This window comes from Diabrotica virgifera, chromosome 3 (assembly GCF_917563875.1).
Source record: "Diabrotica virgifera virgifera chromosome 3, PGI_DIABVI_V3a".
NCBI classification, from domain to species: Eukaryota; Metazoa; Arthropoda; class Insecta; order Coleoptera; family Chrysomelidae; genus Diabrotica; species Diabrotica virgifera.
The window spans coordinates 66,003,931-66,021,246 of NC_065445.1; the positions used below are offsets into that span (position 1 = coordinate 66,003,931).

The following is a 17,316-nucleotide window of genomic DNA, read 5'->3' on the forward strand; positions in this document are numbered from 1 at the left end:
AATAACATGAAATATATATGCATAGTACACATCTAAATTACGTATCACTTACGCCTTTATCAATTCTACCTAATGCTTCTAGTTTCTTTTTCATTGTCACTACAACATTTTTACGTTTTGTTGCCATAACGTAGACAAAAAAAAACACGCAAACACAATTACAGAAACGATTACAGAACGGAAGCGAACAATACGACTGAACTACACACAATACGGTCTCAATCGCAACGATGTTATGTTATTTAATAACAGTGAAAACTAAGACCATTGTTTAAAAAATAATTTTTTACATAGTCTTAGTCTTTTACCTACTCTTTTAGTCTTTTTTAAACAATGCTAAGACAGTTTGAAATAAATAAAGGTTACTACAGGTGCCTGTTGTTTCAGATAACACGACAATGAACGTCGTGCGCCATGAGTCATTTTTACTATCGTATATGTAGTTTAAATTACACAAATACCCATTATCTCTCAAATATTATATTACCTACATACATTTTTATTGTTGAAATGTTTGTCTGATAAAAATCGGTCCGGCTTAGCCGGACTTCTGGGTTATCGGGGGCCGACTTATCGGGGTTCCACTGTATCACGATTAGTAAGTCAATAACATATGGAGTATCATTTATATTTTTATTATTATTTATATATTTATGTATCCAGATTTAGCCATACCTACCCCCTCTAAGGGGAAAATTGACTTATCTCAGATTCCTACAACATCAAAAGGTTTGAGCTCTGGTGGGACTCTTTCCATGTTATCGAGCTCTAGGTGTCTTGGTATGGAGGTGTATATCCCAAAAATTTTCGTACACTTATTTATGTATTATTAATATTATTTATATTTTAAAACAACATACATATAAAATCCAAGTTTGGTGTTAATTTTGACAGTAAACTGAATGTAAGACCAAATAGTTACCATGTCGGGATAGTATCATATGGTTTTTCCTGGTTTTTCCTCGTGCTTTACTAGGGAATCATTAACACGAGAATTTTGCCTGTGGTTATCTTTTTAAAGACAAATCACATGCCATGATGTTTTTCACGGATATTCTTAAGTTAAAGTTGATTTCATGTTATCGAATGAACTATCTTCCAATAAAGTCGTCCCAGGAATGCAACTCGTAAATATTAGCAATATTATTTTTAAAGTCATCTACTTTAAATTGTATAATATGTCCGAATTATCAATATGAATAAGTCAGATAAAATGAAATTATTAGATTAAAAAAATTTTCACCAAGCAACATAAACAAAATTTGTTTCCTTTATTAATATTTTGTATTTCAATAAAATTTCCGAAGAGAAAGTCGAAACGTCAATAAATTTAATTTTCAACTTAAATTTCTCATTTCCCAAGTAAAATTCAAAATTCTATAATATGCCACAAAGAATAGCTTCGGAACAATATATTATGGTCAATGGCCCCAAAGGTGAGACAAGCACCGGTGTGTTATCATTTTAAAGGATTGCGTTTTTGAGAAAGGGGTGGATTAGTTCATATTAAGTTTTTTATTTTTAACTTGAGTTCTATGCACTTTTTGTCATATACATTTAAAGAGAAGTTGTGCAAAATTACATTTCCTTTCAAAATGTTACCTTCTAAATTCAAAAATAATTTTTTTTACAAAAATATACACCAGTGATGCTAATAACGGCAGAATAACGCAAAATATGAAAACACGTTGAGGAATAAAAAGAGATGAAGCTAGTAGAGGTGTAAAATTACCTATAGGAACCTATAATTAGATTACATTAGGTAGGTACATACTTTCCCACCTTTAGTCGTATGGAGAGGAGATAGAACGAGTAAACCATTTTAAATACCATCGCAGTTGGTTAATTGTAAATGCTAAATGTTAAAATGTTAAATGGTAAATGCACAAATATAAGTGCTATATATATCATATACGCGATGCGTATGCCCTAAGCCCTATGCAATTTATGTATACATATACATAATTTATATATGTACATAATTTATTTCAGCGAAGTGATAACGGTCGCAAATTCAATACTTTTTCTCCATCCAAAAAGTGCACAACGTCCCTCAAGAAGTTTTTACTTCAAAAATTAATGTCATCGAAGCGATGATAGTCGCTAATTTATTACTTTTTTCCAGCCAAAAAGTGCATAACGTACCTAAAGAAGTTTTCACTTTAAAAAATTATTTCGTCGAAATATACGTCCGTCTCAATGACGGTCGCAATGACGGTCGCGAATTCAATGCTTTTTCCCCTATCCAAAAATCGTACGACGTCCCTAAAGAAGTTTTCACTTTAAAAATTATGAAATGGGCCAAAAATGGTGAGTGATTAAATTTTGAAAAATCATATCTCCAATAATATGAATTCTAAAGACTTTTACCAAAGGTCGTTTTGAGTAGGAAGGATATTTCTTTTCGATGATGCAATGTTTATACCTATACCACTATGGAAAGAAGATTTGACAAAATTCTGATATAAAATTTAGTTTTGAACAACTTTTCTGTACATTGGGTGTACGAAAAGAGCATAGAATTCGAGTTAAAAAGAAAAAAACTGAAAACGAACTAATCCGCCCACTCCTGTGATTTTTTCATATTTGGGGGCCATTCACTATATGAATTAATAAAACCCCTTTAAGCTTGTAGTTCTTTTTCTAAAGCATATAATCAATAGGGCTTTTCATCGATTGTCATTTGTTTCGAGTTTCTGTCATATGTTGTATAATCTGTGTATAATATTAATATACACGGATTATACGACATATGACAGAAGCTCGAAACAAATGACTGTGAATGAAAAGCCCTATAGACCAATTCTCTCATGTTAAAAACGAGTTAAACGTTTTTCCTGCTCCAGACTTCAGGCGCCATCTCTCGACAGAAATCAAAAATATTACAAATGTATTTTCAAAAAGTAATCTGTAAAGCGCTGTATTTGGCCTATGGTTTCAAAACCAAAACTAAAATCAATCATTGGTATTTACAGAACAATAAATATTTTTAAGTATAAATACTGTCAAGACGGAATGTTTAGGGATTTACAAAGTTTTCCAAGTGTTCATTAATTATAGTATACACACAAGCAGTCATAATAAGATCCTTATAAATAATATAGGTTGATAAAATAAGTTATTATCCCAGGAATGATGCCAAACCAGATCCCGTCCAAAATAAATAAGTTCATGCGTGTTTTTAATCGCGATTTATGTTATTTGAATGAATCTGTAATGATGAATGGATAGTGGAGTATAATTAGGTGCGGGGTGTTGTACTGAATGTGTACAAATACATACAGGATGTTAATAAATAAAAAAAATAGGAACAGTTTGCTAGATAAACATAATAGGTCTGTTCCTTTGTTTTAAGTGTAACACTAGTTCTTGAAAAGTGTAAGAAAAGTGTAAAAGTGTTACACTTTCTTGTTTCTTTGTTTTTCTAGTGTTTACACTTTTTTTCACGATACACTCAACTTCTGTCGTAGAACGCGTACAACTCGTTTCTTTGAAATGCTGTAGGAAAAAAAGTGTAACACTTTTCTACACCTACCTCCGAGACGGTGGTGGATATTACACTCGTCCTGCGCAGTATCATCCAACCGGAGCCAGCTGTTTAGCCGTTAAATGTGTTTGTTTACAAAAAAGATATATTTCTTTTTAGTTTAATTTAAACTAGATTTATAAATTGAAAAAACTAAAGTAGCTACAAGTTTTAATTTAATTTTGCTTAACCTCCGAGTGGCACTTTCCTGTAATTTTAAAATTATCACTTTTCAGTGATTTTTTTAATATGCTTTTATGTCCTTAAGTTCAACAAAGCATTTCCTTTAATTACAATTAAGCCAAAACATCGCAAATCCTGGGCCCTGGACTACTAAAGGTATCCGGTATCCGCATATCAGCCATGAATATGCGTTCACTACTCTACATCAAGAAATTTACTTTCCAATGGCTCTGTCACTGAATATATCAGCAAGTATAGGAAAACCTATTTAAATATAAAATCAGCTAAAAAATCGTACTATCAAAATTGTCTGAGAAGCTCTAAAAGTGTTGCAAAAGAAACTTAGTCCATAATAAACGATCTTCGAAATAAAATTCACCCAGCTTAAACATTTTTCCTTTCAGACCCTGGAAATCTAAATGAATACTTTGTTAATGTGAGTAAAAATATAACATCAACAGCTTCGTGCAATTGTACTTGAGACACTGTGTCAGGTGAGGTGTTTGAAAATTTGAGTAACTTGATTCTGGGGTGTGAATTTCTAAAACTTTTAAGTGTGGTTTTTAACCGTTGAGAAAAATTATTTATTTAGTGTTGTGTTTATAATTTAATATATGTTTTAAAATGAGTTTTGTTTTATTTTTTGAGAAAAAATTAAAAATACAGCATACTTACAGTACTTTTTTTGAAATGCTCTTTTCCAAAGTTTATAAAATTTCTTACGCTCGATTTTATATTAATAAAGTTAAAGTGGACTTTAAATTTAAAGTTTTCTTTAACTGTAACAATTGCTTTTTTTAAGGTAACACACACTTTAACTTTATTATGAAATCGAGCGTTAGTCAAAATTCTAAATGCTCAGTAAATAATAACAACAATTAGGTACTTGTATTGAAAACAACATATTTTGTAATTTGAAAAAAAAACAACATATTTGCAACATAGATAACAAAACAACATGCTTTGTTACGTATTTTAAAAAACTCTCCATCATGCTTGCTCCATGAGAAAAGAAAATATAAAACTAATTTCATCCTTATTGTGTCTCAGATGGCGTAGCTACTTTTGCTATAACTACTCAATGCTTTGCTACTCTACCTACCTACATACAATTTGTATTGTTTTATCAAAAAACAAGCATTTACATACTCTGCAAATTGTATATTTTTTCTTTGCATTTTCATATGAAAAAACCGGGGTATTTATCTTGAACTTTTTTTGAACAAGGTGCAATACTTAGGTAATATTATTATTAATAAAACAAAGTATATTAAAATACAATGTTAAAAACTTTAATAATATTAGCAATATTTAAAAACTTCAATATATTATATTATAGTATACATATTATGAATCAGTAGAAACGATTATATTTAAATTTGGTAAATTATAACTCCAATCGACCAGAGCACGACCACACAACCCAAAACACAAGTACGCAAATATGGTTGTGTGAAGCGTGGCTCGAAGCCGTGCAATTTACGAGACTCGCTCGATCTGTAGATCCTTGTGTCCTCATCTCGCCAATTAATGATTCTTTTGAGAAAGGTAAATTTCCAGAGTACCTAAAGACAGCTATCATTATTCCTCTTCATAAGGGTGGTGAAAAATCTAATTCCTGCAAGTATATACCTATTGCATTACTACCGGTACTCCAAAATTATTGAGAAACTCATAAAAGCATGACTTATGTCCTTTCTTGTTAAAAACAACATTTTATTACAAAAGTTCGGCTTTTTAAATAATAAATGTACTGCTGATGCCATGTTTTCTGTACTACATGAGGTTTATCAAGCACTGAGCAATAATCTTCACACTGCCACTGTTGTTTGTGACTATGCCAAAGCTTTTTATTGTGTAAATCATGAAATTTTGATAAAAATAACTAAATTTCTATGGAATTCGAAGAATTTTTTTGAATTGGTTTCAATCTTACTTGGATAGTTGGAAACAACTGGTTAGAGCAAATAATACAGACTCTAGTCTCCAAAATATTGTATGTGGGGTCCTCTACAAACCACAAGGTTCAGTATCAGGTCCTCTACTTTTCCTTACGTTTATTAATGACATCCCTAGTTTAAAAATTAATGGAAAAAATTTTCTTTTTGCTGATGATACCAGTATTACTTGGAGCAACTCAAATATTGCTACTATACCTTCTGATCTACTCACGATAAAAACCTGGTCCGATTCTAATTTACCTTTTTTTAGCATAAAACAGTAGCATTATCCTATACAGGAGCTCGTCAATCTTTACCTCTTAACACATTCACAGACACAACTGCATATGAAGCCACTTACTCCATAAGATGTGTCTACATCTAAAGTGTGTCTGTGAATGTGTTAATAACAGCCAGATCAGTATCGTTGATTCTGTAAAGTTTCTTGGTATTTTTTTTAGATAGCAATCTTAAGGGTTAAAAGGGTCTAAAGGGATAAACATTCACTGAAAGCGATATTATCTTTAATACCCGTGGTGCCTTCAACATTTAATGTCTGACTAAATTATTCTTTATAGGCAAAAAAATTTAAGGAATTTTGAATTAATTAGTTTTTAAATAAGTACATTTACCAGCAACAGTTGTAACGTAATTGTGTCAACTCGACAGTATTTAACTAGTTATTTGAATTTAATACCCTAGCTAGGGCATTATTTTTCAAAATAAATATTGAAAAATAACGCCCTAGGGCATTATAATATAACTTACTTCGAAATCATGTACAGTGGAACCTCGATTATCCGTCTCTCCATTAACCATCACCTCTGTTAACCGTCAGGGTACATACAGAAGTTGTATTGAGTTATACATTAGCAATCATTTAAATGCAAAAAAATAAAAAAAAAGGTAATTTGATTTGTGATGAGGACACAAACGGCTATCCATTGCTGACAGATAAAGAACTCATTGAAATGGCAACAAAGGCGGACCAAACCTATTCGGAAGCTGACACAGTAGCTATATTGATGCTTGGACACAAGGAAGCTTGACTGTAGCTATATTGATGAACCTAGTGTAACTGACAAAGATTTGCGTAAATAATCTAGAGAAGCTGCATCGCATATGCAATAATTCATCGAGTGGTATTCTCAACAAGAAGAAGCCAATAAAGTAGATTGCATGATCTTATGCCTTATGCCGATTAAGAAATTCAGCCGTCGCAAAATATGAAGCAGCAGTAAAACAAACACAAATTTCAGAATATTTTAAATTGATTCGATTGTATGAACACAAATCCCTCTTATATTGTCAAACAAACCATACAAATGAAATTTGAGAGTTGTACTATGAATTTTTATTTTTTTTTAATGTTCTGTTAACCGTCTTTTCGATTATCCGTCATACCCTTGGTCCGGTGCCCTGACAGATAATCGAGGTTCTACTGTAATAATATTAATGTCCGACTGGTATATTATTTGATAAATAATGACATGATTTTGAAGTCAGTTTGATAAATAATGACATGATTTCGAAGTCAGTTAAGTATGATATAATGCCCTAGGCTCTAGGGCATTATTTTGAAAAATTACGCCCTAGGGTATTAAATTTAAATAACTAGTTAAATACTGTCAAGTTGACAAATAACAACCCAAGTAGAACTATGGTTACCACAATTACGTTACGACTATTGCTGGTAAATGTACTTATTTGAAAACTAATTAATTCAAAATTCCTTCAATTTTTTGCCTATAAAAAATAATTTAGTCGGACATTAAATGTTGAAGGCACCACGGGTATTAACGATAATATCGCTTTCAGTCAACTTATATCCCTCAGGCCAAAGGCCCTCGGTATATACACCATTGACCTCAAGTGTTATTATCCTTATAATACCCTTGGTACCTTAACTATAATCTCACAATCAGCCCATAGAAGGTGTCAAACAAATAAAATATTTGGGAATCATACTTGATAATTTATTAACAATTAAACGATTACTTTATTGATTACAGTTAATTTATTTAATGGAAATTAAGGTAATAATAATAATAATGTTTATTCAAAAATAATCAAATATAAAATCTTCCTGAGACTAAAAACATATTTAAGTGTATAATTAATAAGGATTAACATAGGAAGCCACAAGGAAATAAATCTGCACTTAGCTATAGCCCAAAGTAACTCCTGTTATTTATCCAAATCTTTACTAGTCAAACACATTTGTTTTGAAATTCCAGCAGTTTCTTCTTTTTATACCTTTTAAATATCTGGTGGTTGTTCCTAAAACAAAGACATAAATAAAAATTCTACATTGTGTACCATAAAAAAATCATAAAAATGTGGAAAGTATCACAAGAATAAAGAAAAGTCCCAGATATAAAATTCACTATTAAAATAAAAATAGTAAATAATTATTTATATCTGACACTTTTCTTATTGGAACTTCTTTCTGGTAACATCCTTAATCTCTGACTTTTACAATTTATAAGACAAGAGATGATGAATAAAGAAAGGGAAAAGGACTCTGCAGTATACAGTTACATTCTGCTTTAATTAATCTAGAAAAAAGATCAGAAAGATAATTCAAAGTCCGAAATTGTAAAAGTCAAAAAGAGATTAAGGATGTACCAGAAAGGGGTTCCAATAAGAAAAGTTTCAGATTTAAATAATTATTTACTATTTTAATAGTGAATTTTGTATCTGGGACTTTTCTCTTTTCTTTAAGAGATATCGCTGAAGCATCCTAATAGTAGATAACTATTTTTGAAATTCCACTTAAATAGACAATTTGATTTCGTTTTGATTCAGAGGTGTGCAGGCAGCTCCACTGGGGACGCCGTAAGGCAGAAACAACTGTCTGGAGATTGTGTATCGCCTCTGGATCGAAAGGAAACATAAACTGTCTCTTCACTATCACAAGAGTATTTTAATATTTTTATTGAATAAAAGTAGTCAAAAAAAAAGGACTAGTTGGTGGAGCGAAGAGATAAAAATAGCTGTGAAAGAAAAGAAAGTACCATGGAGAGCTTATCTAGAAAATAACAGTTAATAAGCAAGGAAGCTTGTGAAAGAAAAAGTTAAAAAAGCTAAATTGGAACAGTGGGAGAGATTTGGAGAAAAGATGGAGCAAGACAGTAGTAGGACAAACCAAAAATTGTTCTATTAAGGTCTGAAAAAATGAGAGGTAAATCAGGTAGTACTGTCGTGCAAATAAAAAAAAATAAAATGGAGAAACACTTACCCAACCACAAGATATAGTTAACACGTTCAATGCCAATAACGCGCTGGCGCGTCGATACATGACTTTAGCTAGGTGCCGACGACGCTCTCGCGCGTTCAGACTTTCATCGATTATTATCTTGGATTATTTCACTGGCGCTACAACAGGACTTTTTATATTTTAAAGGCAGGTAACTAGAGGTATCAATTCTCTAATTTTGTTCTTGGTTTTTCGATTTACGACTTTTTGTCCCGATAGGATGTGTACCTATATCTGTTGGCTTTGTATTAAGTGTAAATATCAGTAATAGCACATATAATTCTGCAAATGCTTATTAATTTATCGGATTACTAACCGTGTAAAAATTAAACATTCCCAGATTTCGGTATTTCCCCTATTTTCTAGAGTCGCTAATCGTAAAGCTTGGTAATACCCGGATAATTTCGGTGTTTCCCCTAAATGTTATTTGAGTTCTTTTACATCTCCTTTGGTTATTTTATATTTGAATGGCATAGAGTAAGCATACGGAAGTGCAAAAATGAATAACACTGACGATATTTTACAAAGTGGCTCAAATTCAAATAAAAAAATAAAATTAGATATGAAAAAAAAATTAACAGAGGAAGAACTTTTGAGATTATTAGAAACAAGCGATGAAGAATTTAGTGACTTTCTTGATTCAGACAGTGAATATTTACCAGAATCTGAGGATGAAATTGAAAATACTTTACCTACAGCACTTATTGATGATACGGAAGATACGGTAGGTTACAAAATTAAATGCAAATATTAACTTTTTATTAAAACATATTATTTAATTGTAGCCTAATCTACTCGTTGATGTTGATGAAAGCGATAAATGGAAAGAAAATTTTGATGGTATGAAAAATTTTCCTTTTTTAAAACACCAAGAGTTACTAGTAGAAGTTTCCGATAATAATCCAGTTGACTTTTTTCGGATGCTACTTACAGATGAATGTTTGCAGCAAGTATGTGATGAGACAAACAGGTATGCCGAGCACATTTTCTTATCTAATGCAGGGGCGACACATTCTAGGATTTTCGATTGGAAAATTTTGACTTCCGAAGAACTGCTAGTCTTTTTAGGATTAGTTCTACACATGGGTCATATTTCGTTGCCTAGGATTGAGGATTATTGGAAAAAGAAAGATCCTCTTTTTGCTAATGCAATTTTTTCCACTTTTATGGGCCGGAACAGATTTATGGTCATAATGCGATGTTTGCATTTTAATAATAATCCAGAAGAGGGAGAACAAGTACCTGAAGACAGAATTTATAAAATTAGACCGATGATAAACTTTTTCAATAAGAGAATGGAAGAAGTTTATTATCCTGATCGTAATTTGAGCTTAGATGAGTCAATGGTATTACACAGAGGACGACTTAATTTTAGACAATACTTAAAAAACAAAAAACATAAATATGGGATTAAGTTGTATATGTTGACCGAACCAAATGGTCTAATTTTAAAATTTTTAGTTTATTCTGGAATGTTTGACGATTCAGGTGGAAAAGGACATGTTAATAAAGTGGTTTTGCACCTTTTAGAAGGGAAACTAAATGTAGGCCATTGCGTTTACATGGACAATTTTTACAACAGCTTTGATTTAGCTAAAAATTTACTTGAATTTTCCACTTACTGCACAGGAACTCTTAGAATTGACCGTAAAAATAATCCGGCAGAAGTAAGGCAAGAAAAACTTGCTAAAGGTGCAACAATTGCCCGTTGCCGAAAAGGGGTATTAGTTGGCAAATGGAAGGATAAAAGGGACGTTTACTATATAACAACAGAATGTCAAAACACTTTACAAGAAGTTACAACAAGAAGAGGTCAACATGTAATAAAACCAGAGCCTATTATCAGATATAATAAAAATATGTCTGGTATTGACCGGCAAGACCAGATGCTTGCCTATTATCCGAGTCAACGAAAAACTGTACGATGGCCAACAAAAATATTTATACATGTTATACAGATGATGGCTATAAATGCCCACATACTATACAACAAGTACTCTGGAAAAAAGATTGGCCTTTACGAATTTCGTTTACAACTCGTTAGATCCCTTTTAAAAGTTATTAATTCTGAAGCCAAACTTGTTCCAAAAGATCATTCAGTAACAAAACGAGAGGTAAAGGATGTAAAGGGAAAAGTTATGAGAAAACGCTGTAAAACTTGCAGTCAACAAAATATTCGTAAAGATACAATTTACGAATGCAAAGCCTGTCCCGATACCCCTGGATTTTGTCTGGATTGCTGTCAAATATCCCACAAAGTTTAATGTTGTTTTATTTACTTATAATTTATGTTATTTTGTATTTCTTGTTTTGTTTTGTATTAGTAAATAAATGTTCCTACTGATTTTTATCAATATTATTTACAAAACGCACCAGCGCGTCGAACGGCGTATGTATACAAATACTAGAGTCGAGCGCCACTGACGCTCTGGCGCGTTCACCACCAACCCCTCTTGTATATATGCGCATTTAGTTTAAAAATACTTACTTTATTCGGACTTTTCCAGAAACTAATAAATAAACGTCTTTGTATCAAAAACAGTAAGCGGCTCCTGGTGAAAGCCTACCCAGAATGGACCGGCAGTTAACGTGTTAATAGATGGAGTAAATATTCCAAAGAGTTGAGTAATGAAATAACAATGGAAGAATTAACGGAAGCCATTGCAAAAATGAAAAATGGTAAAGTGGCAGGAATAGATAATATCAAAACACGATTGTTGAAATATATGGGGGAATCTGCATTACACTACTTACACAAATTACTGATAACAATTTGGAAACAGAAACGCATCCCAGAAGATTGGGCAACAGCAGTAATGGCTCTTCTGGTAAAGAAGGGAGGTAAAAAAGTAATGTTCAAATTATCGAGGTATTTTCATGCTAAGTGTACTGGCTAAGATTTATGAATGAACACTGGAGATGAGACTGAGAAAGAAAGTGGAACATCAACTAGACGATGCACAAAAAGGTTTCTGACCGGGCACAGTGTCCAAGATCATATCTTTACTATAAGACAATGGAAAAAGCCTTTGACAAGGTACCCGGACATCACATTTGGAAAGGGCTTGAACTGTTCGATGTTGGAGGAGAACTAATTGATGCAAGTAAAATTTATGTACTGGAACATTGTGCGAGCATTAAACTGTGAATCAAACAAATTTGCTAATACACAAGGAGTAAGGCAAGGTGGAGTTTTAAGCTCACTGCTATTCATTATATTATATATATATGAATGAACCAATAAAAAAAATGCAGTAGAGTCCCGAAAATTAGATTTAGGTTACCATTGATTAAAAAGTATAACTCTGAGTAAATGTGTATCTGCAGATGACATTGCATTGATACCAAGTTCAGAGAAATCTTTACAAAGCAACCTAAATTTATAGACGAGAGAACTTGCAGACAAAGGAATGAAAATAAAATTAGCAAAGACTAAAACTTTACTTATTTCCAAGACACTGAGAGAAATCCATATAAACCTAGACGGAAATTTAGTAGAACATATGAATGATTTTGAATATTTATAAACTATAATAGACAAAAAATGCAAAAAAAATGAACAACAGAATTGCTAAAACATCACGATTATATCACTCCCTCACTACAGGTTTCATTAGCAAAAGAGAAATTAGTGAGAAGACAAAAGGGACAGTATATTATATACCTCCCTTCTCTGCTTCATGGAAGTGAAACATGGCTGGCTTTCCTAATAATTAAGCTTGAATTATCACATCTTTATTATTATTGTAGACATTTAAAATCCTTATTAATCGAATTACATTAAACTTACCACTTATAAAATGTTTACTTTTCATATTTTAATTTTAGTTCCCTTATATCTGTTCTTCTTGTGGCTTTTATCCATTGTCCCAGCTTTGTTTGGATAATTCATTTAAATGTATTGCATGGGGAGCCTTGGGAACAGTACAAAATAAGACTTTTCCCTGTCTGCCCTACTCCCACAATTTACAACAATACAAGTTACATGTATAAGCTTCCCAAGAAAGAAAAACTGATAACTGCTATGGACTAATTCAGTTCTGTAGGCGATAAACTACTTTATATTTGATTTGCTGCACAATCGACAATAAAAACAAACAGGATATTCTTTACAAATGTAAATATTAGGATTAGGTTATGTTATGTTATGTGCCCCCAGTTAGGCCATATTCGGAAGTTCCTTGTCCCTTTGCTTGATTGGCACACCGATAATTTTCGTTTAATACTGTCCGCTGTCATGAGCCGCTGTCATTTTACACTCAAATGTCCATAGAATTTCGTACACTTACACTCAAAAGTGTAACACTAAAAAACAAAGGAACAGACCTAATATGTGTCCGAGATATACTTCGTTTCCGAGTCACAAGGTGGTGGAAAAAGTAAAAATTGTACGCCACTGAAATATTTCATATAAAAATCATTTTTGAATTTCGTGTTTAAGTTATGACATTATGTTGGTACTATTTTTTTTATAAAAAATTAAAAACTAAAAAAATTTATTTCTAATTAAAATGTCAGATATGCAGATGACACCGCGATCATGGCTGAAAGTATATTCAATTCCTTATAGATCGAGTCACTAGAGAATGCTCCAATAATGGACTTCGGCCCTATGCAACTTATTGTCAGTAATGAACCGATAACCAAAGTTAATCATTTTAAATACCTAGGATTGTAATAAGTAGGGAGCGGATTTATATGCGATCAACTTTGATGAAATATTCGCATATATATGCAGTAAAAAATTACGAAATATGCGCAAGATATGCATAAAAATTCAAAAAATGCGCATTTCGAGAAACCACAAATGTTCTGTTCTATTCTATTCTAGCGGGTTCTGTTATAGGGGGGGGGGGGCGGCAATCTTATTTCTTATCATTCAAATAGAATCATTATTTTTTATATATGCAATTTATTCACATTTTTTACAAAAACTGTAACCAATGGTTACCTATTTAAAATAAAACAACAATATCACTATATATATCTTCGATTATAATTCACTACAATGTGTTTTTCCAAATTTTTTACGAGGAAACATTTTCTTTGATGAGATAAAATAATTTTATAACTTAAAAAACTCCTTTCAACATCAACAGAAGTAATTGGGGCGTATTTAAAATAACTTGTTAAAGCCGAAAATTCTGCAACAAAATCAATTTCAAAATTTCCATTAAAAGTTTCGCATATTATGTTCTCCAAAGTTTTAAAGCCGTTTAAAGACGGGATCTGATCTAAAGCATGAATATTTCAATTTCCGTTAGAAAATCGTAAAACTATGGTTAAAGGTGTAAATTCTCTTACAATAGGGGATTTAAAAGAATCACCAGAATTATACGTACCTACTAAATTGGGATACAAATATAATAAAAGTAAATAAAATTCGGATTTCCCGGTAAACCATCCTTCATCATTTTAACATCCTACAATCATTTTATAACGGCGTACTATATACTCCAGGGAAATATGGCAAAAATATACCATGTTCGGGACACTTGAGCAGCCAGATTGCAAATAGGTTTTTTGGGTACTATATACCTAATACATTATACATGCAAAAATGCCCGTCACAGTTCGGACAAGAAATTTAGTTATTAACACATAAGTGTCAAAAATTGCAGTTTTTTCGTTTAAACCGCTACGGGTAAAAATAGGGTAATTAAATATCTTATTTAGACTGTTATTCTCGTAGTAGATGAGCCAAGGTTTAAAATGGCAGTTTTTGAATTTCGGTTCGATCATTTGTTGCTTCAGAAATTGCAAAATAAGACTAAAATTTCGAAAATAAAAAAATTGCTATAACTTTTGTGAAAATGACATTAAGACTTTGATATTGCACAAAAAGTTGAGACAAACAGTCCGTATAATGCACAAAAAATTATAAGACGATTCGTCAATTAGTTTAAATTTTATTCAATTTGTTTATCCCAGTGAGCTTTTATTCGCAATAATATTGTTCAGAAAACAGTAATGTAATAGCAATTCTGTGAAAACCACATGAAATAAGAAAGGTCATGATTTCAAAGTGTTAAAAAAAATCATTAAAAAGTCATTTTTATCATTCCGAAAACATTTTACTTAAGTAGGGTCAGTTTTAGTTCTTAAACAATTTGAATAACTTTGTTAATGTTGACTGTAGATTAAAACTACTTTGGGATTTGAAAAGCTGGTATTTTTATACAAATTTTCAAAAAAACACTTTTTGCCTAGGTTAATTACAGTCAAAGTTAGCCACTTTTTCTATTTAATTGACAGCTACTTTGTTTGAAACAATTAAGCAACCCAACTAGCGCCATTTCGAAGTTAAAGGTATATAGTTTATGTGTAAAAGTTTAAGTAAACTTTAAACTTCAACAGAGTTGTTAATAAAGCTTTAAAATAACGTTCTAACGAAATCGATTTGTGGTCGGTGGAAATGAATTATTATTAAAATCCGTGCACTCAAAAAATGAAACTGATTCTTCAAATATATGCTGCGATTAATATCTCCAGAGCTTGTTGATGGATTTTGATCATAATTTTAATTTTTTTAAATTGTATGTAGATACCGTAGTCTTGTAGAGTACGTTATGTACGTTAATCCCCACCTAACATTTTAAAATGTTAGGGGGAGTTCTGATTTATCACTCAGGGATATGAAAAATAGATTACGACCGATTCTAAGACCTACCGAATATACATATATAATTTCATAAAAATCGGTCAAGCGATCTCGGAGGAGTATGAAAACAAACACTGTGACAGGAGAATTTTGTAGATGTAAATATATAGATAGGTATTAACAAATAGGGGTTGGTGATGGAAAAACTGTAAATTAAGGGTTGTATGTATTTTTTAATCCTATATCATATAAAATTAAGATAGACAATTTTGTCCAAAAAAATAAAAAAAAATGGCAGGGGGCAACCCCCCTTATAACTTATGGATATGAAAAATAGATTAAAACCTATTTTTAGACCCATAGGATACACTTGTAAAATTTCATAAATATCGGCCAAGTCTTTTCGGAGTAGTATGATAACTAACACTGTTACAGGAGAATTTTATGTATATTGAAGTAACTGTGAATTAAATAATAAAGCCACTTTCATTATTTAATTTTGACCCATCTACCAGCTTTTGAAGTAAATCTACCAGTAAAAATACCAGCTTTTGAAATTCCAAGGTAAATTTACTCAACAATCAATATTAACAAAGCTATTCAAATTATTGTTTTCAAGACAAAAATGACTCTACTTTACTAAAATGTTTTCGTAGTGACAAAAATTACTTTTTAATGATTTTCTTCAATAATTTGAAAACAAGACTATTGTTCTTTCATGTGGTTTTCACAGAATTTCTATATAGTTATTATTTTCTGAACAATAACATTACAAAAAAAGCTCTTTGGGATAAACAAATTGAATAAAATTTAAACTAATTGACGAATTGTCTTTTAATTTTTTGTGTAGTAAATGGACCCTTTGGCCCAACTTTTTGTGAAATATAAAAGTCATAAGGTCACTTTCGCGAAAGTTAAAGAAAATTTTTTATTTTCGAAATTTTAGTTATTTTGCAATTTTCGAAGCAACAAATGATCGAACCAAAATTAAAAAACTGCCGTTTTAAACATTGGCTCATCTACTAAAAGAAGAATACTATAAATAAGATATTTAATTATCCTATTTTTACCTGTAGCGATTTAAACGAAAAAACTGCCATTTTTGACCCTTATTTGTTAATAACTAAAATTCTCGTCCGAACTGTGACGGGCATTTTTGTATGTATAATGTATTGGGTATATAGTACCCAAAAAACCCATTTGCAACCTGGCTGCTCCAGTGTCCTGACAAAAACCTTATTTCCCTGGAGTAATAAGCACTATTATAAGTACTTTGTGTAAAGATCGGGTATTTTCTAAAAAAAAATGAAAAGGCACTGAATGAACCGTCTCTCTTCAGATAGTTCTAGAATTAATAGATACGACAGCCTGTGCGGGGAAATATTTTGTGTCGAATTAAAAAATTTATTTATATAAATTTTTTTTTGGACATAAATGTTTTTAAATATGCACAAAATATGCATGTTTTTTTAAAAATATGCAAAATTTAGTAAAGTTCTCAAATATGCGAAATATGCATGCAATATGCATTTAGCATAAAATCCGCTCCCTAGTAATAAGTAAGACAATAAATTCGAATAAATAAATCAAATTCTTAGCTAAACTTATATACAACTAAGAATCACGTTCTTAAAATTTTATGTCTATCCTGTATTACTATATGGATGTAAAACCTGGATTATGAAGGTTAACATGGATGAAAAGATTAGAAGCCTTCGAGATGTGGTCATATAGTTATAGTCCAATGCTCATAATATCATGGGCTCAACGCAGTGCAAACACAGAAGTCTTAAACAGCGAAGGTGAC

General features: G+C 31.5%; 1 protein-coding gene across 8 annotated transcripts in view; it reads left to right on the forward strand.

Annotated features, from left to right (window-relative positions):
- LOC126881865 (potassium voltage-gated channel subfamily H member 6) overlaps positions 1–17,316 on the forward strand; it is a 1,259,880-nt gene that overhangs the window by 476,544 nt on the left and 766,020 nt on the right. The gene's annotated exons all lie outside the window — the stretch shown is intronic.